The 22,358-nt window shown below is 43.6% G+C and overlaps 20 non-coding genes across 20 annotated transcripts; 5 read left to right on the forward strand and 15 right to left on the reverse strand.

Moving 5' to 3' along the window:
• The first annotated feature begins 621 nt into the window (after positions 1–621).
• Positions 622–716, forward strand: TRNAI-UAU (transfer RNA isoleucine (anticodon UAU)). The gene is made up of 2 exons: positions 622–659; positions 681–716. It is a non-coding gene; the product is annotated as a tRNA-Ile (tRNA).
• A 1,495-nt stretch (positions 717–2,211) lies between these two features.
• TRNAT-CGU (transfer RNA threonine (anticodon CGU)) lies at positions 2,212–2,283 on the reverse strand. Its single transcript has one exon. It is a non-coding gene; the product is annotated as a tRNA-Thr (tRNA).
• Positions 2,284–2,829: 546 nt separating this feature from the next.
• Positions 2,830–2,911, reverse strand: TRNAS-GCU (transfer RNA serine (anticodon GCU)). Its single transcript has one exon. It is a non-coding gene; the product is annotated as a tRNA-Ser (tRNA).
• A 684-nt stretch (positions 2,912–3,595) lies between these two features.
• TRNAT-UGU (transfer RNA threonine (anticodon UGU)) lies at positions 3,596–3,670 on the reverse strand. Its single transcript has one exon. It is a non-coding gene; the product is annotated as a tRNA-Thr (tRNA).
• Positions 3,671–4,692: 1,022 nt separating this feature from the next.
• TRNAI-UAU (transfer RNA isoleucine (anticodon UAU)) lies at positions 4,693–4,787 on the forward strand. Its single transcript has 2 exons — positions 4,693–4,730; positions 4,752–4,787. It is a non-coding gene; the product is annotated as a tRNA-Ile (tRNA).
• A 1,488-nt stretch (positions 4,788–6,275) lies between these two features.
• TRNAT-CGU (transfer RNA threonine (anticodon CGU)) lies at positions 6,276–6,347 on the reverse strand. The gene has a single exon. It is a non-coding gene; the product is annotated as a tRNA-Thr (tRNA).
• Positions 6,348–6,893: 546 nt separating this feature from the next.
• Positions 6,894–6,975, reverse strand: TRNAS-GCU (transfer RNA serine (anticodon GCU)). The gene has a single exon. It is a non-coding gene; the product is annotated as a tRNA-Ser (tRNA).
• Positions 6,976–7,662: 687 nt separating this feature from the next.
• Positions 7,663–7,734, reverse strand: TRNAT-UGU (transfer RNA threonine (anticodon UGU)). Its single transcript has one exon. It is a non-coding gene; the product is annotated as a tRNA-Thr (tRNA).
• Positions 7,735–8,756: 1,022 nt separating this feature from the next.
• TRNAI-UAU (transfer RNA isoleucine (anticodon UAU)) lies at positions 8,757–8,851 on the forward strand. Its single transcript has 2 exons — positions 8,757–8,794; positions 8,816–8,851. It is a non-coding gene; the product is annotated as a tRNA-Ile (tRNA).
• A 1,489-nt stretch (positions 8,852–10,340) lies between these two features.
• On the reverse strand, positions 10,341–10,412 carry TRNAT-CGU (transfer RNA threonine (anticodon CGU)). Its single transcript has one exon. It is a non-coding gene; the product is annotated as a tRNA-Thr (tRNA).
• Positions 10,413–10,958: 546 nt separating this feature from the next.
• TRNAS-GCU (transfer RNA serine (anticodon GCU)) lies at positions 10,959–11,040 on the reverse strand. The gene has a single exon. It is a non-coding gene; the product is annotated as a tRNA-Ser (tRNA).
• Positions 11,041–11,727: 687 nt separating this feature from the next.
• TRNAT-UGU (transfer RNA threonine (anticodon UGU)) lies at positions 11,728–11,799 on the reverse strand. Its single transcript has one exon. It is a non-coding gene; the product is annotated as a tRNA-Thr (tRNA).
• A 2,565-nt stretch (positions 11,800–14,364) lies between these two features.
• On the reverse strand, positions 14,365–14,436 carry TRNAT-CGU (transfer RNA threonine (anticodon CGU)). The gene has a single exon. It is a non-coding gene; the product is annotated as a tRNA-Thr (tRNA).
• A 546-nt stretch (positions 14,437–14,982) lies between these two features.
• Positions 14,983–15,064, reverse strand: TRNAS-GCU (transfer RNA serine (anticodon GCU)). Its single transcript has one exon. It is a non-coding gene; the product is annotated as a tRNA-Ser (tRNA).
• Positions 15,065–15,748: 684 nt separating this feature from the next.
• Positions 15,749–15,823, reverse strand: TRNAT-UGU (transfer RNA threonine (anticodon UGU)). Its single transcript has one exon. It is a non-coding gene; the product is annotated as a tRNA-Thr (tRNA).
• Positions 15,824–16,845: 1,022 nt separating this feature from the next.
• Positions 16,846–16,940, forward strand: TRNAI-UAU (transfer RNA isoleucine (anticodon UAU)). The gene is made up of 2 exons: positions 16,846–16,883; positions 16,905–16,940. It is a non-coding gene; the product is annotated as a tRNA-Ile (tRNA).
• Positions 16,941–18,428: 1,488 nt separating this feature from the next.
• Positions 18,429–18,500, reverse strand: TRNAT-CGU (transfer RNA threonine (anticodon CGU)). Its single transcript has one exon. It is a non-coding gene; the product is annotated as a tRNA-Thr (tRNA).
• Positions 18,501–19,046: 546 nt separating this feature from the next.
• On the reverse strand, positions 19,047–19,128 carry TRNAS-GCU (transfer RNA serine (anticodon GCU)). Its single transcript has one exon. It is a non-coding gene; the product is annotated as a tRNA-Ser (tRNA).
• A 687-nt stretch (positions 19,129–19,815) lies between these two features.
• Positions 19,816–19,887, reverse strand: TRNAT-UGU (transfer RNA threonine (anticodon UGU)). Its single transcript has one exon. It is a non-coding gene; the product is annotated as a tRNA-Thr (tRNA).
• Positions 19,888–20,909: 1,022 nt separating this feature from the next.
• Positions 20,910–21,004, forward strand: TRNAI-UAU (transfer RNA isoleucine (anticodon UAU)). Its single transcript has 2 exons — positions 20,910–20,947; positions 20,969–21,004. It is a non-coding gene; the product is annotated as a tRNA-Ile (tRNA).
• The last annotated feature ends 1,354 nt before the right edge of the window (positions 21,005–22,358 follow it).

Consider the following 22,358-nt stretch of genomic DNA (forward strand, 5'->3'; position numbering starts at 1 on the left):
AAAGCCAATGGCAATGGTGCTTAGAGCAATGCAGATGTTTAAAAAAGATTTCAAAAGTTAAAATCGACAAAGGTGGGATTCGAAACCACGCGTGTACAGCAGATTAGCAGTCCATCGCCTTAACCACTCGGCCACCTCGTCTACAGGGATTATGTTAGGCATTCAAGTCTTTACAGGTAATAACACAAACATCTTCAAAATAGAACCACAATGCGTTCCTTGTTGAGGTACATCCAGCCGTTTGCAGGAAAACTGCCTCACTTGCTGTTGAGAAAAATTCATCAAAGTCCTGGGGTGTTTATAGGCATCGCCAAGATGACATTGGGAGGTGTTTCAATTGACACGTGTTGAATATGAGGAAGAGCATCATGCTGGCTCCAGTGGCACTGCCTGCAGCATGACAAAAATGTAGAAGGGACATTTGACTGCACCATTGGCTGAACATCAGTGGCAAAGTGTATATCAGGCTAAAAGGTAAGCTCCAGTGGCACAATATGGGCACTACAAGGCACCCATAATTTGGTGTCAGCTAAAAAGACAATGCCAGAGCTTGTGGGTGCTTTTGTACACTTGTGTGTGTGTTTGTGGGTGTAGTTTCATGTCGAAAACCAAAACACAGCAGCTCCAGTGGCGCAATCGGTTAGCGCGCGGTACTTATACAGCAGTACATGCAGTGAGCAATGCCGAGGTTGTGAGTTCAAGCCTCACCTGGAGCAACTTTGGAACTTTTTACTAATTCACCTCAAAACTGAATTATTGAACCAATAAATGTTCTGGACATTTTTTGGTTCACCTCAAGGTTTCCTTGATTGTCAGTTAATGTTGTATGACAGCTCCTCTGCCTTTTAGACATGGAATACTCATTGCAAGTTATTTATGGGGTGTTTGCGCTTTAAATACAGCTACGGAGGGTTTTTGAAAATAGAACAGAAAATAAAAAATGTCAACTGTTATTATACTCCATTTTCTGCTGAGCACCACTTACGGAAGACATTTGTAAAGGTAGAAAAAGGGTTACTGGAGTAGGATCCAGGAGACAATATCAACTTACAAAGAATAATGTTGTCTATTTACTGCATTATCGCCTTTGAAGCAAACCTCTGAGAATAAATACCCTTTCACTAATCAGGCAGTCACTTTGATAAAATCAAGCAGAACAAGGATGCTGATAGGAACTCGCCTCATTTGCATATGGGCTAGGGCTTCTGGGAGCCATGAGAATTAGGAGTTGAAGGTTTTGCAGATCGAGATTGCTAAAGGGCTGGGCATTTGCACAGACCTCTCCATGCCTGATTGGTGCCGAAGGTTAGTTGCAAGTGGTCCCCTGCTCACCCTACCTTACACAGGGCCATGCCCAGTTAGGCCCCTAAGGGCTAGGCCCGGCAGGGCTAAGCCCGGCGTTTGTCAGGCGAAGTGCCTGGACCCCTGCTCATCATACCTCAGAATCTGGTCTAGCTATTGCAGACATGGGGAATGGTGCTTATATCCCATTGACAGCGCCCACAAGCTGCATACTAATAGCCAATGATGTGTGAATGCGGTCAGGGTAGCAGACATATAGAACAATTGGGTGGGTTCGCTTCCGAACTGGATGCACAGGAGCAGGAGAGAATGGCTGTTGGCGATGTATGCAACTTGCTCTGCGTGAACACATCTACCGACCCCTTCCCCTACACACACGGGCACATACACACACACACACACACATAGCCATTGGAGCTATGCAGAGCTAATCAGAAAGATTGGTAATCATTAGAACATGAAAGATATGTGTTCATTTTTTATTAAACTTGTGGACTCCCGCAGAAACGGAGGGACTCACATCTCTAATTGAGGCTTGCTTACCTCTATACAAATGTGTTTGCTGGCTGTCTTTCTTCAACTGGTATGTGCGGTTGTGTCTGTCTTTGTCTTTCAACACGCCTGGCACGTTTACATTATCAAAGAGATGATTGTATGGAGATGGGGAACACCCCTCCGTTGCATTGTGAACTTGAACAGTCTTTTCACCAAAGCAGCTACATGCGACATTGCAAGGTTTTTGTCAGTCTTTGCCTGAAAACATTAGGCCTTCCTCTCGAACTCTATTTCACTCCTTCTGTGGAAGACTTCAATTATGAGGATGCATCCCGTCATAAAAGGTTCTCTGTAGATGGTGCAACTCTGGCTTCTCTTCCCCGTGCTTTTTGCTTTTTGAAAATAATCCGCCCGAGGCCCTGATGAGGTTTGAACTCATGACCCCTGGTTTACGAGACCAGTGCTCTGCCACTGAGCTACAAGGCCACCTGCTGCTTGCTCACAGCCAACAACAGAAAGTGCAAAGAAACCATGGTTTTTACCTCGGTAGATCTCCAGGTATATGAATTTCTGGTTGTGTAAAAATGGCTGTATATCTCTGCATGTGTTCAGTACGTCATCATACATCTGATTTGCGAAAGCGTGTGTGCTTATGTTGGTGATACATTGTCGGTATGCGTTTGAGTATGTACTTTTACGGGTATGTATGTATTGAGTAGGATGCTGAACAGGTTCATGAGTTTAGATAGCAGGTCAGAATGATGGCAAAAGGAACATGTAAAAGGCAGACAACTAAAAGAAAAAAGAATTTGGGATGTAAGCTTGGGAGTTTACTAACTGCGCTGATTTTGGCTCCTATAATAGTAAAGAATGGAAACCTACGAGGAAAGTCTTTGACTAATTTCATTCTCCGCCTGCACCAATGAACTTATTTTTACATCTCTATTTCCATATCTGTACTCATTCCTGTCTTTCACAGGGAGGTTGAAAGACTTTGGTCTATGTTTAAATGCAGACTATAAAGAAAAAATACGACGAAGGTGGGATTCGAACCCACGCGTGCAGAGCACAATGGATTAGCAGTCCATCGCCTTAACCACTCGGCCACCTCGTCTGTTTGGGAACGGTGCTCGAATCCCATGCTTAAAGAAGAGATAAAACAATGGTGGTGCAAAGTCAGTGAAAAATAGATCATGTTTGTCATAATAGAAACAAGATCGTTGACTCGTTCTTCCTTACCCGGCCATTGATAGATAAACACATCAAGTTGAAGTTCAGAAAAATATAACAAGAGCTCCTGGAGGGTTCACAACACTAATCCAGAGGAAGGTGCTTGAGCTTCCGTATGGCACACCATTAGTAGTAAAACCAGCATAACGCAAGCTCCAGTTTCCCAGTGTTTGGCATCATTCAACGTTTCCAGCCAAGATCAAAGTTCAGATGCTGCTGCTTCCTGTGATGTCATTGAATTTAAATAGTGAGTGATGGCAATAACCCTTTTCCAATTAAATTTTGCCACATCAACGTCCCTGAAAATAGAGAAAGGCGTGCAACCCAGAACCGCTGTACTGTTCAATAGAGTAAGGGCTTCACCGTGATCATCTGCATCTGTCATCACAAAATTATCAAGGTCTTTTTCTTGAAGAAATTAGGTCCAGAAAGCCGACCTTCCCCACAGACTATTCAGACACCTTGCGCTTGTGGCTTTGTTATAGGCCCGAATCCATTGGTAAAAGGTTGCACAGGTACAATGTGCAATATCAGTTCCTATTCAACAATGTTCAAGAAAATTACCATTTGGATGCCCTGATGAGGATCGAACTCACGACCCCTGGTTTACAAGACCAGTGCTCTGCCACTGAGCTACAGAGCCCCTCAGGTTACGACGCATAACAGCAACACAACGAGCACACAACATGATGTTTACTGGGTAGACATATTTGAAGGGTGTGTGAGAATGTATGTATATGATTGTGATTTGACCTGTTTTTTTCTGGCCGATTTTTTGAGGAGCAGCTAATTTGTGCGTATTCCGTGCAATTTTAGGGTGACTAATGAGGAGATGTGATGCGTGAAAGTTGAAAAAAACATGTACATGGCAGCAGAGAGACAATATGGATATTACCTTTGCTTTTTTAAATTTCTATCCGGATTCTGGCTCAAAGGGTAGTCAAGCACAGCAGATTGCATTCCTGCCAGTAACACGACAACCTTGTTTGTGTCCTTCTTAATCAACTAACATGCATATTTTCACTTTTGTCTGTATGTTCTTTGAAAGCCAATGGCAATGGTGCTTAGAGCAATGCAGATGTTTAAAAAAGATTTCAAAAGTTAAAATCGACAAAGGTGGGATTCGAAACCACGCGTGTACAGCAGATTAGCAGTCCATCGCCTTAACCACTCGGCCACCTCGTCTACAGGGATTATGTTAGGCATTCAAGTCTTTACAGGTAATAACACAAACATCTTCAAAATAGAACCACAATGCGTTCCTTGTTGAGGTACATCCAGCCGTTTGCAGGAAAACTGCCTCACTTGCTGTTGAGAAAAATTCATCAAAGTCCTGGGGTGTTTATAGGCATCGCCAAGATGACATTGGGAGGTGTTTCAATTGACACGTGTTGAATATGAGGAAGAGCATCATGCTGGCTCCAGTGGCACTGCCTGCAGCATGACAAAAATGTAGAAGGGACATTTGACTGCACCATTGGCTGAACATCAGTGGCAAAGTGTATATCAGGCTAAAAGGTAAGCTCCAGTGGCACAATATGGGCACTACAAGGCACCCATAATTTGGTGTCAGCTAAAAAGACAATGCCAGAGCTTGTGGGTGCTTTTGTACACTTGTGTGTGTGTTTGTGGGTGTAGTTTCATGTCGAAAACCAAAACACAGCAGCTCCAGTGGCGCAATCGGTTAGCGCGCGGTACTTATACAGCAGTACATGCAGTGAGCAATGCCGAGGTTGTGAGTTCAAGCCTCACCTGGAGCAACTTTGGAACTTTTTACTAATTCACCTCAAAACTGAATTATTGAACCAATAAATGTTCTGGACATTTTTTGGTTCACCTCAAGGTTTCCTTGATTGTCAGTTAATGTTGTATGACAGCTCCTCTGCCTTTTAGACATGGAATACTCATTGCAAGTTATTTATGGGGTGTTTGCGCTTTAAATACAGCTACGGAGGGTTTTTGAAAATAGAACAGAAAATAAAAAATGTCAACTGTTATTATACTCCATTTTCTGCTGAGCACCACTTACGGAAGACATTTGTAAAGGTAGAAAAAGGGTTACTGGAGTAGGATCCAGGAGACAATATCAACTTACAAAGAATAATGTTGTCTATTTACTGCATTATCGCCTTTGAAGCAAACCTCTGAGAATAAATACCCTTTCACTAATCAGGCAGTCACTTTGATAAAATCAAGCAGAACAAGGATGCTGATAGGAACTCGCCTCATTTGCATATGGGCTAGGGCTTCTGGGAGCCATGAGAATTAGGAGTTGAAGGTTTTGCAGATCGAGATTGCTAAAGGGCTGGGCATTTGCACAGACCTCTCCATGCCTGATTGGTGCCGAAGGTTAGTTGCAAGTGGTCCCCTGCTCACCCTACCTTACACAGGGCCATGCCCAGTTAGGCCCCTCAGGGCTAGGCCCGGCAGGGCTAAGCCCGGCGTTTGTCAGGCGAAGTGCCTGGACCCCTGCTCATCATACCTCAGAATCTGGTCTAGCTATTGCAGACATGGGGAATGGTGCTTATATCCCATTGACAGCGCCCACAAGCTGCATACTAATAGCCAATGATGTGTGAATGCGGTCAGGGTAGCAGACATATAGAACAATTGGGTGGGTTCGCTTCCGAACTGGATGCACAGGAGCAGGAGAGAATGGCTGTTGGCGATGTATGCAACTTGCTCTGCATGAACACATCTACCGACCCCTTCCCCTACACACACGGGCACATACACACACACACACACACATAGCCATTGGAGCTATGCAGAGCTAATCAGAAAGATTGGTAATCATTAGAACATGAAAGATATGTGTTCATTTTTTATTAAACTTGTGGACTCCCGCAGAAACGGAGGGACTCACATCTCTAATTGAGGCTTGCTTACCTCTATACAAATGTGTTTGCTGGCTGTCTTTCTTCAACTGGTATGTGCGGTTGTGTCTGTCTTTGTCTTTCAACACGCCTGGCACGTTTACATTATCAAAGAGATGATTGTATGGAGATGGGGAACACCCCTCCGTTGCATTGTGAACTTGAACAGTCTTTTCACCAAAGCAGCTACATGCGACATTGCAAGGTTTTTGTCAGTCTTTGCCTGAAAACATTAGGCCTTCCTCTCGAACTCTATTTCACTCCTTCTGTGGAAGACTTCAATTATGAGGATGCATCCCGTCATAAAAGGTTCTCTGTAGATGGTGCAACTCTGGCTTCTCTTCCCCGTGCTTTTTGAAAATAATCCGCCCGAGGCCCTGATGAGGTTTGAACTCATGACCCCTGGTTTACGAGACCAGTGCTCTGCCACTGAGCTACAAGGCCACCTGCTGCTTGCTCACAGCCAACAACAGAAAGTGCAAAGAAACCATGGTTTTTACCTAGGTAGATCTCCAGGTATATGAATTTCTGGTTGTGTAAAAATGGCTGTATATCTCTGCATGTGTTCAGTACGTCATCATACATCTGATTTGCGAAAGCGTGTGTGCTTATGTTGGTGATACATTGTCGGTATGCGTTTGAGTATGTACTTTTACGGGTATGTATGTATTGAGTAGGATGCTGAACAGGTTCATGAGTTTAGATAGCAGGTCAGAATGATGGCAAAAGGAACATGTAAAAGGCAGACAACTAAAAGAAAAAAGAATTTGGGATGTAAGCTTGGGAGTTTACTAACTGCGCTGATTTTGGCTCCTATAATAGTAAAGAATGGAAACCTACGAGGAAAGTCTTTGACTAATTTCATTCTCCGCCTGCACCAATGAACTTATTTTTACATCTCTATTTCCATATCTGTACTCATTCCTGTCTTTCACAGGGAGGTTGAAAGACTTTGGTCTATGTTTAAATGCAGACTATAAAGAAAAAATACGACGAAGGTGGGATTCGAACCCACGCGTGCAGAGCACAATGGATTAGCAGTCCATCGCCTTAACCACTCGGCCACCTCGTCTGTTTGGGAACGGTGCTCGAATCCCATGCTTAAAGAAGAGATAAAACAATGGTGGTGCAAAGTCAGTGAAAAATAGATCATGTTTGTCATAATAGAAACAAGATCGTTGACTCGTTCTTCCTTACCCGGCCATTGATAGATAAACACATCAAGTTGAAGTTCAGAAAAATATAACTAGAGCTCCTGGAGGGTTCACAACACTAATCCAGAGGAAGGTGCTTGAGCTTCCGTATGGCACACCATTAGTAGTAAAACCAGCATAACGCAAGCTCCAGTTTCCCAGTGTTTGGCATCATTCAACGTTTCCAGCCAAGATCAAAGTTCAGATGCTGCTGCTTCCTGTGATGTCATTGAATTTAAATAGTGAGTGATGGCAATAACCCTTTTCCAATTAAATTTTGCCACATCAACGTCCCTGAAAATAGAGAAAGGCGTGCAACCCAGAACCGCTGTACTGTTCAATAGAGTAAGGGCTTCACCGTGATCATCTGCATCTGTCATCACAAAATTATCAAGGTCTTTTTCTTGAAGAAATTAGGTCCAGAAAGCCGACCTTCCCCACAGACTATTCAGACACCTTGCGCTTGTGGCTTTGTTATAGGCCCGAATCCATTGGTAAAAGGTTGCACAGGTACAATGTGCAATATCAGTTCCTATTCAACAATGTTCAAGAAAATTACCATTTGGAGGCCCTGATGAGGATCGAACTCACGACCCCTGGTTTACAAGACCAGTGCTCTGCCACTGAGCTACAGAGCCCCTCAGGTTACGACGCATAACAGCAACACAACGAGCACACAACATGATGTTTACTGGGTAGACATATTTGAAGGGTGTGTGAGAATGTATGTATATGATTGTGATTTGACCTGTTTTTTTCTGGCCGATTTTTTGAGGAGCAGCTAATTTGTGCGTATTCCGTGCAATTTTAGGGTGACTAATGAGGAGATGTGATGCGTGAAAGTTGAAAAAAACATGTACATGGCAGCAGAGAGACAATATGGATATTACCTTTGCTTTTTTAAATTTCTATCCGGATTCTGGCTCAAAGGGTAGTCAAGCACAGCAGATTGCATTCCTGCCAGTAACACGACAACCTTGTTTGTGTCCTTCTTAATCAACTAACATGCATATTTTCACTTTTGTCTGTATGTTCTTTGAAAGCCAATGGCAATGGTGCTTAGAGCAATGCAGATGTTTAAAAAAGATTTCAAAAGTTAAAATCGACAAAGGTGGGATTCGAAACCACGCGTGTACAGCAGATTAGCAGTCCATCGCCTTAACCACTCGGCCACCTCGTCTACAGGGATTATGTTAGGCATTCAAGTCTTTACAGGTAATAACACAAACATCTTCAAAATAGAACCACAATGCGTTCCTTGTTGAGGTACATCCAGCCGTTTGCAGGAAAACTGCCTCACTTGCTGTTGAGAAAAATTCATCAAAGTCCTGGGGTGTTTATAGGCATCGCCAAGATGACATTGGGAGGTGTTTCAATTGACACGTGTTGAATATGAGGAAGAGCATCATGCTGGCTCCAGTGGCACTGCCTGCAGCATGACAAAAATGTAGAAGGGACATTTGACTGCACCATTGGCTGAACATCAGTGGCAAAGTGTATATCAGGCTAAAAGGTAAGCTCCAGTGGCACAATATGGGCACTACAAGGCACCCATAATTTGGTGTCAGCTAAAAAGACAATGCCAGAGCTTGTGGGTGCTTTTGTACACTTGTGTGTGTGTTTGTGGGTGTAGTTTCATGTCGAAAACCAAAACACAGCAGCTCCAGTGGCGCAATCGGTTAGCGCGCGGTACTTATACAGCAGTACATGCAGTGAGCAATGCCGAGGTTGTGAGTTCAAGCCTCACCTGGAGCAACTTTGGAACTTTTTACTAATTCACCTCAAAACTGAATTATTGAACCAATAAATGTTCTGGACATTTTTTGGTTCACCTCAAGGTTTCCTTGATTGTCAGTTAATGTTGTATGACAGCTCCTCTGCCTTTTAGACATGGAATACTCATTGCAAGTTATTTATGGGGTGTTTGCGCTTTAAATACAGCTACGGAGGGTTTTTGAAAATAGAACAGAAAATAAAAAATGTCAACTGTTATTATACTCCATTTTCTGCTGAGCACCACTTACGGAAGACATTTGTAAAGGTAGAAAAAGGGTTACTGGAGTAGGATCCAGGAGACAATATCAACTTACAAAGAATAATGTTGTCTATTTACTGCATTATCGCCTTTGAAGCAAACCTCTGAGAATAAATACCCTTTCACTAATCAGGCAGTCACTTTGATAAAATCAAGCAGAACAAGGATGCTGATAGGAACTAGCCTCATTTGCATATGGGCTAGGGCTTCTGGGAGCCATGAGAATTAGGAGTTGAAGGTTTTGCAGATCGAGATTGCTAAAGGGCTGGGCATTTGCACAGACCTCTCCATGCCTGATTGGTGCCGAAGGTTAGTTGCAAGTGGTCCCCTGCTCACCCTACCTTACACAGGGCCATGCCCAGTTAGGCCCCTCAGGGCTAGGCCCGGCAGGGCTAAGCCCGGCGTTCGTCAGGCGAAGTGCCTGGACCCCTGCTCATCATACCTCAGAATCTGGTCTAGCTATTGCAGACATGGGGAATGGTGCTTATATCCCATTGACAGCGCCCACAAGCTGCATACTAATAGCCAATGATGTGTGAATGCGGTCAGGGTAGCAGACATATAGAACAATTGGGTGGGTTCGCTTCCGAACTGGATGCACAGGAGCAGGAGAGAATGGCTGTTGGCGATGTATGCAACTTGCTCTGCGTGAACACATCTACCGACCCCTTCCCCTACACACACGGGCACATACACACACACACACACACATAGCCATTGGAGCTATGCAGAGCTAATCAGAAAGATTGGTAATCATTAGAACATGAAAGATATGTGTTCATTTTTTATTAAACTTGTGGACTCCCGCAGAAACGGAGGGACTCACATCTCTAATTGAGGCTTGCTTACCTCTATACAAATGTGTTTGCTGGCTGTCTTTCTTCAACTGGTATGTGCGGTTGTGTCTGTCTTTGTCTTTCAACACGCCTGGCACGTTTACATTATCAAAGAGATGATTGTATGGAGATGGGGGAACACCCCTCCGTTGCATTGTGAACTTGAACAGTCTTTTCACCAAAGCAGCTACATGCGACATTGCAAGGTTTTTGTCAGTCTTTGCCTGAAAACATTAGGCCTTCCTCTCGAACTCTATTTCACTCCTTCTGTGGAAGACTTCAATTATGAGGATGCATCCCGTCATAAAAGGTTCTCTGTAGATGGTGCAACTCTGGCTTCTCTTCCCCGTGCTTTTTGAAAATAATCCGCCCGAGGCGCTGATGAGGTTTGAACTCATGACCCCTGGTTTACGAGACCAGTGCTCTGCCACTGAGCTACAAGGCCACCTGCTGCTTGCTCACAGCCAACAACAGAAAGTGCAAAGAAACCATGGTTTTTACCTAGGTAGATCTCCAGGTATATGAATTTCTGGTTGTGTAAAAATGGCTGTATATCTCTGCATGTGTTCAGTACGTCATCATACATCTGATTTGCGAAAGCGTGTGTGCTTATGTTGGTGATACATTGTCGGTATGCGTTTGAGTATGTACTTTTACGGGTATGTATGTATTGAGTAGGATGCTGAACAGGTTCATGAGTTTAGATAGCAGGTCAGAATGATGGCAAAAGGAACATGTAAAAGGCAGACAACTAAAAGAAAAAAGAATTTGGGATGTAAGCTTGGGAGTTTACTAACTGCGCTGATTTTGGCTCCTATAATAGTAAAGAATGGAAACCTACGAGGAAAGTCTTTGACTAATTTCATTCTCCGCCTGCACCAATGAACTTATTTTTACATCTCTATTTCCATATCTGTACTCATTCCTGTCTTTCACAGGGAGGTTGAAAGACTTTGGTCTATGTTTAAATGCAGACTATAAAGAAAAAATACGACGAAGGTGGGATTCGAACCCACGCGTGCAGAGCACAATGGATTAGCAGTCCATCGCATTAACCACTCGGCCACCTCGTCTGTTTGGGAACGGTGCTCGAATCCCATGCTTAAAGAAGAGATAAAACAATGGTGGTGCAAAGTCAGTGAAAAATAGATCATGTTTGTCATAATAGAAACAAGATCGTTGACTCGTTCTTCCTTACCCGGCCATTGATAGATAAACACATCAAGTTGAAGTTCAGAAAAATATAACTAGAGCTCCTGGAGGGTTCACAACACTAATCCAGAGGAAGGTGCTTGAGCTTCCGTATGGCACACCATTAGTAGTAAAACCAGCATAACGCAAGCTCCAGTTTCCCAGTGTTTGGCATCATTCAACGTTTCCAGCCAAGATCAAAGTTCAGATGCTGCTGCTTCCTGTGATGTCATTGAATTTAAATAGTGAGTGATGGCAATAACCCTTTTCCAATTAAATTTTGCCACATCAACGTCCCTGAAAATAGAGAAAGGCGTGCAACCCAGAACCGCTGTACTGTTCAATAGAGTAAGGGCTTCACCGTGATCATCTGCATCTGTCATCACAAAATTATCAAGGTCTTTTTCTTGAAGAAATTAGGTCCAGAAAGCCGACCTTCCCCACAGACTATTCAGACACCTTGCGCTTGTGGCTTTGTTATAGGCCCGAATCCATTGGTAAAAGGTTGCACAGGTACAATGTGCAATATCAGTTCCTATTCAACAATGTTCAAGAAAATTACCATTTGGAGGCCCTGATGAGGATCGAACTCACGACCCCTGGTTTACAAGACCAGTGCTCTGCCACTGAGCTACAGAGCCCCTCAGGTTACGACGCATAACAGCAACACAACGAGCACACAACATGATGTTTACTGGGTAGACATATTTGAAGGGTGTGTGAGAATGTATGTATATGATTGTGATTTGACCTGTTTTTTTCTGGCCGATTTTTTGAGGAGCAGCTAATTTGTGCGTATTCCGTGCAATTTTAGGGTGACTAATGAGGAGATGTGATGCGTGAAAGTTGAAAAAAACATGTACATGGCAGCAGAGAGACAATATGGATATTACCTTTGCTTTTTTAAATTTCTATCCGGATTCTGGCTCAAAGGGTAGTCAAGCACAGCAGATTGCATTCCTGCCAGTAACACGACAACCTTGTTTGTGTCCTTCTTAATCAACTAACATGCATATTTTCACTTTTGTCTGTATGTTCTTTGAAAGCCAATGGCAATGGTGCTTAGAGCAATGCAGATGTTTAAAAAAGATTTCAAAAGTTAAAATCGACAAAGGTGGGATTCGAAACCACGCGTGTACAGCAGATTAGCAGTCCATCGCCTTAACCACTCGGCCACCTCGTCTACAGGGATTATGTTAGGCATTCAAGTCTTTACAGGTAATAACACAAACATCTTCAAAATAGAACCACAATGCGTTCCTTGTTGAGGTACATCCAGCCGTTTGCAGGAAAACTGCCTCACTTGCTGTTGAGAAAAATTCATCAAAGTCCTGGGGTGTTTATAGGCATCGCCAAGATGACATTGGGAGGTGTTTCAATTGACACGTGTTGAATATGAGGAAGAGCATCATGCTGGCTCCAGTGGCACTGCCTGCAGCATGACAAAAATGTAGAAGGGACATTTGACTGCACCATTGGCTGAACATCAGTGGCAAAGTGTATATCAGGCTAAAAGGTAAGCTCCAGTGGCACAATATGGGCACTACAAGGCACCCATAATTTGGTGTCAGCTAAAAAGACAATGCCAGAGCTTGTGGGTGCTTTTGTACACTTGTGTGTGTGTTTGTGGGTGTAGTTTCATGTCGAAAACCAAAACACAGCAGCTCCAGTGGCAGTGAGCAATGCCGAGGTTGTGAGTTCAAGCCTCACCTGGAGCAACTTTGGAACTTTTTACTAATTCACCTCAAAACTGAATTATTGAACCAATAAATGTTCTGGACATTTTTTGGTTCACCTCAAGGTTTCCTTGATTGTCAGTTAATGTTGTATGACAGCTCCTCTGCCTTTTAGACATGGAATACTCATTGCAAGTTATTTATGGGGTGTTTGCGCTTTAAATACAGCTACGGAGGGTTTTTGAAAATAGAACAGAAAATAAAAAATGTCAACTGTTATTATACTCCATTTTCTGCTGAGCACCACTTACGGAAGACATTTGTAAAGGTAGAAAAAGGGTTACTGGAGTAGGATCCAGGAGACAATATCAACTTACAAAGAATAATGTTGTCTATTTACTGCATTATCGCCTTTGAAGCAAACCTCTGAGAATAAATACCCTTTCACTAATCAGGCAGTCACTTTGATAAAATCAAGCAGAACAAGGATGCTGATAGGAACTCGCCTCATTTGCATATGGGCTAGGGCTTCTGGGAGCCATGAGAATTAGGAGTTGAAGGTTTTGCAGATCGAGATTGCTAAAGGGCTGGGCATTTGCACAGACCTCTCCATGCCTGATTGGTGCCGAAGGTTAGTTGCAAGTGGTCCCCTGCTCACCCTACCTTACACAGGGCCATGCCCAGTTAGGCCCCTCAGGGCTAGGCCCGGCAGGGCTAAGCCCGGCGTTCGTCAGGCGAAGTGCCTGGACCCCTGCTCATCATACCTCAGAATCTGGTCTAGCTATTGCAGACATGGGGAATGGTGCTTATATCCCATTGACAGCGCCCACAAGCTGCATACTAATAGCCAATGATGTGTGAATGCGGTCAGGGTAGCAGACATATAGAACAATTGGGTGGGTTCGCTTCCGAACTGGATGCACAGGAGCAGGAGAGAATGGCTGTTGGCGATGTATGCAACTTGCTCTGCGTGAACACATCTACCGACCCCTTCCCCTACACACACGGGCACATACACACACACACACACACATAGCCATTGGAGCTATGCAGAGCTAATCAGAAAGATTGGTAATCATTAGAACATGAAAGATATGTGTTCATTTTTTATTAAACTTGTGGACTCCCGCAGAAACGGAGGGACTCACATCTCTAATTGAGGCTTGCTTACCTCTATACAAATGTGTTTGCTGGCTGTCTTTCTTCAACTGGTATGTGCGGTTGTGTCTGTCTTTGTCTTTCAACACGCCTGGCACGTTTACATTATCAAAGAGATGATTGTATGGAGATGGGGAACACCCCTCCGTTGCATTGTGAACTTGAACAGTCTTTTCACCAAAGCAGCTACATGCGACATTGCAAGGTTTTTGTCAGTCTTTGCCTGAAAACATTAGGCCTTCCTCTCGAACTCTATTTCACTCCTTCTGTGGAAGACTTCAATTATGAGGATGCATCCCGTCATAAAAGGTTCTCTGTAGATGGTGCAACTCTGGCTTCTCTTCCCCGTGCTTTTTGAAAATAATCCGCCCGAGGCCCTGATGAGGTTTGAACTCATGACCCCTGGTTTACGAGACCAGTGCTCTGCCACTGAGCTACAAGGCCACCTGCTGCTTGCTCACAGCCAACAACAGAAAGTGCAAAGAAACCATGGTTTTTACCTAGGTAGATCTCCAGGTATATGAATTTCTGGTTGTGTAAAAATGGCTGTATATCTCTGCATGTGTTCAGTACGTCATCATACATCTGATTTGCGAAAGCGTGTGTGCTTATGTTGGTGATACATTGTCGGTATGCGTTTGAGTATGTACTTTTACGGGTATGTATGTATTGAGTAGGATGCTGAACAGGTTCATGAGTTTAGATAGCAGGTCAGAATGATGGCAAAAGGAACATGTAAAAGGCAGACAACTAAAAGAAAAAAGAATTTGGGATGTAAGCTTGGGAGTTTACTAACTGCGCTGATTTTGGCTCCTATAATAGTAAAGAATGGAAACCTACGAGGAAAGTCTTTGACTAATTTCATTCTCCGCCTGCACCAATGAACTTATTTTTACATCTCTATTTCCATATCTGTACTCATTCCTGTCTTTCACAGGGAGGTTGAAAGACTTTGGTCTATGTTTAAATGCAGACTATAAAGAAAAAATACGACGAAGGTGGGATTCGAACCCACGCGTGCAGAGCACAATGGATTAGCAGTCCATCGCCTTAACCACTCGGCCACCTCGTCTGTTTGGGAACGGTGCTCGAATCCCATGCTTAAAGAAGAGATAAAACAATGGTGGTGCAAAGTCAGTGAAAAATAGATCATGTTTGTCATAATAGAAACAAGATCGTTGACTCGTTCTTCCTTACCCGGCCATTGATAGATAAACACATCAAGTTGAAGTTCAGAAAAATATAACAAGAGCTCCTGGAGGGTTCACAACACTAATCCAGAGGAAGGTGCTTGAGCTTCCGTATGGCACACCATTAGTAGTAAAACCAGCATAACGCAAGCTCCAGTTTCCCAGTGTTTGGCATCATTCAACGTTTCCAGCCAAGATCAAAGTTCAGATGCTGCTGCTTCCTGTGATGTCATTGAATTTAAATAGTGAGTGATGGCAATAACCCTTTTCCAATTAAATTTTGCCACATCAACGTCCCTGAAAATAGAGAAAGGCGTGCAACCCAGAACCGCTGTACTGTTCAATAGAGTAAGGGCTTCACCGTGATCATCTGCATCTGTCATCACAAAATTATCAAGGTCTTTTTCTTGAAGAAATTAGGTCCAGAAAGCCGACCTTCCCCACAGACTATTCAGACACCTTGCGCTTGTGGCTTTGTTATAGGCCCGAATCCATTGGTAAAAGGTTGCACAGGTACAATGTGCAATATCAGTTCCTATTCAACAATGTTCAAGAAAATTACCATTTGGATGCTCTGATGAGGATCGAACTCACGACCCCTGGTTTACAAGACCAGTGCTCTGCCACTGAGCTACAGAGCCCCTCAGGTTACGACGCATAACAGCAACACAACGAGCACACAACATGATGTTTACTGGGTAGACATATTTGAAGGGTGTGTGAGAATGTATGTATATGATTGTGATTTGACCTGTTTTTTTCTGGCCGATTTTTTGAGGAGCAGCTAATTTGTGCGTATTCCGTGCAATTTTAGGGTGACTAATGAGGAGATGTGATGCGTGAAAGTTGAAAAAAACATGTACATGGCAGCAGAGAGACAATATGGATATTACCTTTGCTTTTTTAAATTTCTATCCGGATTCTGGCTCAAAGGGTAGTCAAGCACAGCAGATTGCATTCCTGCCAGTAACACGACAACCTTGTTTGTGTCCTTCTTAATCAACTAACATGCATATTTTCACTTTTGTCTGTATGTTCTTTGAAAGCCAATGGCAATGGTGCTTAGAGCAATGCAGATGTTTAAAAAAGATTTCAAAAGTTAAAATCGACAAAGGTGGGATTCGAAACCACGCGTGTACAGCAGATTAGCAGTCCATCGCCTTAACCACTCGGCCACCTCGTCTACAGGGATTATGTTAGGCATTCAAGTCTTTACAGGTAATAACACAAACATCTTCAAAATAGAACCACAATGCGTTCCTTGTTGAGGTACATCCAGCCGTTTGCAGGAAAACTGCCTCACTTGCTGTTGAGAAAAATTCATCAAAGTCCTGGGGTGTTTATAGGCATCGCCAAGATGACATTGGGAGGTGTTTCAATTGACACGTGTTGAATATGAGGAAGAGCATCATGCTGGCTCCAGTGGCACTGCCTGCAGCATGACAAAAATGTAGAAGGGACATTTGACTGCACCATTGGCTGAACATCAGTGGCAAAGTGTATATCAGGCTAAAAGGTAAGCTCCAGTGGCACAATATGGGCACTACAAGGCACCCATAATTTGGTGTCAGCTAAAAAGACAATGCCAGAGCTTGTGGGTGCTTTTGTACACTTGTGTGTGTGTTTGTGGGTGTAGTTTCATGTCGAAAACCAAAACACAGCAGCTCCAGTGGCGCAATCGGTTAGCGCGCGGTACTTATACAGCAGTACATGCAGTGAGCAATGCCGAGGTTGTGAGTTCAAGCCTCACCTGGAGCAACTTTGGAACTTTTTACTAATTCACCTCAAAACTGAATTATTGAACCAATAAATGTTCTGGACATTTTTTGGTTCACCTCAAGGTTTCCTTGATTGTCAGTTAATGTTGTATGACAGCTCCTCTGCCTTTTAGACATGGAATACTCATTGCAAGTTATTTATGGGGTGTTTGCGCTTTAAATACAGCTACGGAGGGTTTTTGAAAATAGAACAGAAAATAAAAAATGTCAACTGTTATTATACTCCATTTTCTGCTGAGCACCACTTACGGAAGACATTTGTAAAGGTAGAAAAAGGGTTACTGGAGTAGGATCCAGGAGACAATATCAACTTACAAAGAATAATGTTGTCTATTTACTGCATTATCGCCTTTGAAGCAAACCTCTGAGAATAAATACCCTTTCACTAATCAGGCAGTCACTTTGATAAAATCAAGCAGAACAAGGATGCTGATAGGAACTCGCCTCATTTGCATATGGGCTAGGGCTTCTGGGAGCCATGAGAATTAGGAGTTGAAGGTTTTGCAGATCGAGATTGCTAAAGGGCTGGGCATTTGCACAGACCTCTCCATGCCTGATTGGTGCCGAAGGTTAGTTGCAAGTGGTCCCCTGCTCACCCTACCTTACACAGGGCCATGCCCAGTTAGGCCCCTCAGGGCTAGGCCCGGCAGGGCTAAGCCCGGCGTTTGTCAGGCGAAGTGCCTGGACCCCTGCTCATCATACCTCAGAATCTGGTCTAGCTATTGCAGACATGGGGAATGGTGCTTATATCCCATTGACAGCGCCCACAAGCTGCATACTAATAGCCAATGATGTGTGAATGCGGTCAGGGTAGCAGACATATAGAACAATTGGGTGGGTTCGCTTCCGAACTGGATGCACAGGAGCAGGAGAGAATGGCTGTTGGCGATGTATGCAACTTGCTCTGCGTGAACACATCTACCGACCCCTTCCCCTACACACACGGGCACATACACACACACACACACACATAGCCATTGGAGCTATGCAGAGCTAATCAGAAAGATTGGTAATCATTAGAACATGAAAGATATGTGTTCATTTTTTATTAAACTTGTGGACTCCCGCAGAAACGGAGGGACTCACATCTCTAATTGAGGCTTGCTTACCTCTATACAAATGTGTTTGCTGGCTGTCTTTCTTCAACTGGTATGTGCGGTTGTGTCTGTCTTTGTCTTTCAACACGCCTGGCACGTTTACATTATCAAAGAGATGATTGTATGGAGATGGGGAACACCCCTCCGTTGCATTGTGAACTTGAACAGTCTTTTCACCAAAGCAGCTACATGCGACATTGCAAGGTTTTTGTCAGTCTTTGCCTGAAAACATTAGGCCTTCCTCTCGAACTCTATTTCACTCCTTCTGTGGAAGACTTCAATTATGAGGATGCATCCCGTCATAAAAGGTTCTCTGTAGATGGTGCAACTCTGGCTTCTCTTCCCCGTGCTTTTTGAAAATAATCCGCCCGAGGCCCTGATGAGGTTTGAACTCATGACCCCTGGTTTACGAGACCAGTGCTCTGCCACTGAGCTACAAGGCCACCTGCTGCTTGCTCACAGCCAACAACAGAAAGTGCAAAGAAACCATGGTTTTTACCTAGGTAGATCTCCAGGTATATGAATTTCTGGTTGTGTAAAAATGGCTGTATATCTCTGCATGTGTTCAGTACGTCATCATACATCTGATTTGCGAAAGCGTGTGTGCTTATGTTGGTGATACATTGTCGGTATGCGTTTGAGTATGTACTTTTACGGGTATGTATGTATTGAGTAGGATGCTGAACAGGTTCATGAGTTTAGATAGCAGGTCAGAATGATGGCAAAAGGAACATGTAAAAGGCAGACAACTAAAAGAAAAAAGAATTTGGGATGTAAGCTTGGGAGTTTACTAACTGCGCTGATTTTGGCTCCTATAATAGTAAAGAATGGAAACCTACGAGGAAAGTCTTTGACTAATTTCATTCTCCGCCTGCACCAATGAACTTATTTTTACATCTCTATTTCCATATCTGTACTCATTCCTGTCTTTCACAGGGAGGTTGAAAGACTTTGGTCTATGTTTAAATGCAGACTATAAAGAAAAAATACGACGAAGGTGGGATTCGAACCCACGCGTGCAGAGCACAATGGATTAGCAGTCCATCGCCTTAACCACTCGGCCACCTCGTCTGTTTGGGAACGGTGCTCGAATCCCATGCTTAAAGAAGAGATAAAACAATGGTGGTGCAAAGTCAGTGAAAAATAGATCATGTTTGTCATAATAGAAACAAGATCGTTGACTCGTTCTTCCTTACCCGGCCATTGATAGATAAACACATCAAGTTGAAGTTCAGAAAAATATAACTAGAGCTCCTGGAGGGTTCACAACACTAATCCAGAGGAAGGTGCTTGAGCTTCCGTATGGCACACCATTAGTAGTAAAACCAGCATAACGCAAGCTCCAGTTTCCCAGTGTTTGGCATCATTCAACGTTTCCAGCCAAGATCAAAGTTCAGATGCTGCTGCTTCCTGTGATGTCATTGAATTTAAATAGTGAGTGATGGCAATAACCCTTTTCCAATTAAATTTTGCCACATCAACGTCCCTGAAAATAGAGAAAGGCGTGCAACCCAGAACCGCTGTACTGTTCAATAGAGTAAGGGCTTCACCGTGATCATCTGCATCTGTCATCACAAAATTATCAAGGTCTTTTTCTTGAAGAAATTAGGTCCAGAAAGCCGACCTTCCCCACAGACTATTCAGACACCTTGCGCTTGTGGCTTTGTTATAGGCCCGAATCCATTGGTAAAAGGTTGCACAGGTACAATGTGCAATATCAGTTCCTATTCAACAATGTTCAAGAAAATTACCATTTGGAGGCCCTGATGAGGATCGAACTCACGACCCCTGGTTTACAAGACCAGTGCTCTGCCACTGAGCTACAGAGCCCCTCAGGTTACGACGCATAACAGCAACACAACGAGCACACAACATGATGTTTACTGGGTAGACATATTTGAAGGGTGTGTGAGAATGTATGTATATGATTGTGATTTGACCTGTTTTTTTCTGGCCGATTTTTTGAGGAGCAGCTAATTTGTGCGTATTCCGTGCAATTTTAGGGTGACTAATGAGGAGATGTGATGCGTGAAAGTTGAAAAAAACATGTACATGGCAGCAGAGAGACAATATGGATATTACCTTTGCTTTTTTAAATTTCTATCCGGATTCTGGCTCAAAGGGTAGTCAAGCACAGCAGATTGCATTCCTGCCAGTAACACGACAACCTTGTTTGTGTCCTTCTTAATCAACTAACATGCATATTTTCACTTTTGTCTGTATGTTCTTTGAAAGCCAATGGCAATGGTGCTTAGAGCAATGCAGATGTTTAAAAAAGATTTCAAAAGTTAAAATCGACAAAGGTGGGATTCGAAACCACGCGTGTACAGCAGATTAGCAGTCCATCGCCTTAACCACTCGGCCACCTCGTCTACAGGGATTATGTTAGGCATTCAAGTCTTTACAGGTAATAACACAAACATCTTCAAAATAGAACCACAATGCGTTCCTTGTTGAGGTACATCCAGCCGTTTGCAGGAAAACTGCCTCACTTGCTGTTGAGAAAAATTCATCAAAGTCCTGGGGTGTTTATAGGCATCGCCAAGATGACATTGGGAGGTGTTTCAATTGACACGTGTTGAATATGAGGAAGAGCATCATGCTGGCTCCAGTGGCACTGCCTGCAGCATGACAAAAATGTAGAAGGGACATTTGACTGCACCATTGGCTGAACATCAGTGGCAAAGTGTATATCAGGCTAAAAGGTAAGCTCCAGTGGCACAATATGGGCACTACAAGGCACCCATAATTTGGTGTCAGCTAAAAAGACAATGCCAGAGCTTGTGGGTGCTTTTGTACACTTGTGTGTGTGTTTGTGGGTGTAGTTTCATGTCGAAAACCAAAACACAGCAGCTCCAGTGGCGCAATCGGTTAGCGCGCGGTACTTATACAGCAGTACATGCAGTGAGCAATGCCGAGGTTGTGAGTTCAAGCCTCACCTGGAGCAACTTTGGAACTTTTTACTAATTCACCTCAAAACTGAATTATTGAACCAATAAATGTTCTGGACATTTTTTGGTTCACCTCAAGGTTTCCTTGATTGTCAGTTAATGTTGTATGACAGCTCCTCTGCCTTTTAGACATGGAATACTCATTGCAAGTTATTTATGGGGTGTTTGCGCTTTAAATACAGCTACGGAGGGTTTTTGAAAATAGAACAGAAAATAAAAAATGTCAACTGTTATTATACTCCATTTTCTGCTGAGCACCACTTACGGAAGACATTTGTAAAGGTAGAAAAAGGGTTACTGGAGTAGGATCCAGGAGACAATATCAACTTACAAAGAATAATGTTGTCTATTTACTGCATTATCGCCTTTGAAGCAAACCTCTGAGAATAAATACCCTTTCACTAATCAGGCAGTCACTTTGATAAAATCAAGCAGAACAAGGATGCTGATAGGAACTCGCCTCATTTGCATATGGGCTAGGGCTTCTGGGAGCCATGAGAATTAGGAGTTGAAGGTTTTGCAGATCGAGATTGCTAAAGGGCTGGGCATTTGCACAGACCTCTCCATGCCTGATTGGTGCCGAAGGTTAGTTGCAAGTGGTCCCCTGCTCACCCTACCTTACACAGGGCCATGCCCAGTTAGGCCCCTCAGGGCTAGGCCCGGCAGGGCTAAGCCCGGCGTTCGTCAGGCGAAGTGCCTGGACCCCTGCTCATCATACCTCAGAATCTGGTCTAGCTATTGCAGACATGGGGAATGGTGCTTATATCCCATTGACAGCGCCCACAAGCTGCATACTAATAGCCAATGATGTGTGAATGCGGTCAGGGTAGCAGACATATAGAACAATTGGGTGGGTTCGCTTCCGAACTGGATGCACAGGAGCAGGAGAGAATGGCTGTTGGCGATGTATGCAACTTGCTCTGCGTGAACACATCTACCGACCCCTTCCCCTACACACACGGGCACATACACACACACACACACACATAGCCATTGGAGCTATGCAGAGCTAATCAGAAAGATTGGTAATCATTAGAACATGAAAGATATGTGTTCATTTTTTATTAAACTTGTGGACTCCCGCAGAAACGGAGGGACTCACATCTCTAATTGAGGCTTGCTTACCTCTATACAAATGTGTTTGCTGGCTGTCTTTCTTCAACTGGTATGTGCGGTTGTGTCTGTCTTTGTCTTTCAACACGCCTGGCACGTTTACATTATCAAAGAGATGATTGTATGGAGATGGGGAACACCCCTCCGTTGCATTGTGAACTTGAACAGTCTTTTCACCAAAGCAGCTACATGCGACATTGCAAGGTTTTTGTCAGTCTTTGCCTGAAAACATTAGGC

Source organism: Ambystoma mexicanum, unplaced genomic scaffold (genome assembly GCF_040938575.1).
Source record: "Ambystoma mexicanum isolate Mex_15411 unplaced genomic scaffold, UKY_AmexF1_1 Mex_scaf46, whole genome shotgun sequence".
Taxonomy (NCBI): Eukaryota; Metazoa; Chordata; class Amphibia; order Caudata; family Ambystomatidae; genus Ambystoma; species Ambystoma mexicanum.